The sequence below is a fragment of the Urocitellus parryii genome, chromosome 7 (assembly GCF_045843805.1).
Source record: "Urocitellus parryii isolate mUroPar1 chromosome 7, mUroPar1.hap1, whole genome shotgun sequence".
NCBI lineage: Eukaryota > Metazoa > Chordata > Mammalia > Rodentia > Sciuridae > Urocitellus > Urocitellus parryii.
In genome coordinates, this window is record NC_135537.1 from 40,738,146 (window position 1) to 40,738,892 (window position 747).

At 37.5% G+C, this 747-nt stretch overlaps 1 pseudogene; it reads left to right on the forward strand.

Moving 5' to 3' along the window:
* The first annotated feature begins 410 nt into the window (after positions 1-410).
* LOC113180252 (U6 spliceosomal RNA) lies at positions 411-510 on the forward strand (annotated as a pseudogene).
* The last annotated feature ends 237 nt before the right edge of the window (positions 511-747 follow it).

Sequence of the window (747 nt, forward strand, 5' to 3'; positions counted from 1 at the left end):
GAGTTGACATGAGAGAATGAGCTCACAGACCCCTGTTCCTGATCCACAAGGAAATGTAGATGTGGATGAGAAACACCAAGAGCCCATCCTGCATACCTATAGAGTTGTCAGCAAGAAAATGCTAGTGTCCAAGAGCCCAAGTTAGGTCAGAAAGGATTCTATAAAAGAGGGGAGCAGGGAAGAAGGAGGATTCCCAGTTCCAAGGTCCCTGAAGTATCCCAGTGGTACCTGTGTGTGGGTATGTGTATCCTATTTGTCAATAAACATATGAGCAACTAAAAAAATAATAACCACTTTGTTCAAATAGCATGAAACTAGGATTCATACCTAGGAAGTCTGGCTCCAGTGACTGCACTTTGGGCCACTACACTATACTGAATATAAGTATTTTATAAGCTTTAGATAATCTTGTGGTTGTTTCAGCAACACCTGAACTAAAGTTGAAATGATAAGCAGATTAGCATGGCCCTTGTGTAAGGATGACACATTGGTGAAACGTTCTGCATTTAGGGAAAAAAAAAAAAAAAAAAAAAAAAAAACTTGCTAATAAAAATAAGACTCACAAAGTAAGATATTTCCCCATGACAGCTTGGCTGCAACACATCCACAAGACCAATAGTAAGCCACTAAAGCAAAGCTACCCGATATTTAATATTTTAGTAATACCCCATCTTAAATTATATAAATTTTCTGTATATTATGCCCTCAGATTTTTTTTTTAAGTCCTGAAGATCAAACTCATGACAT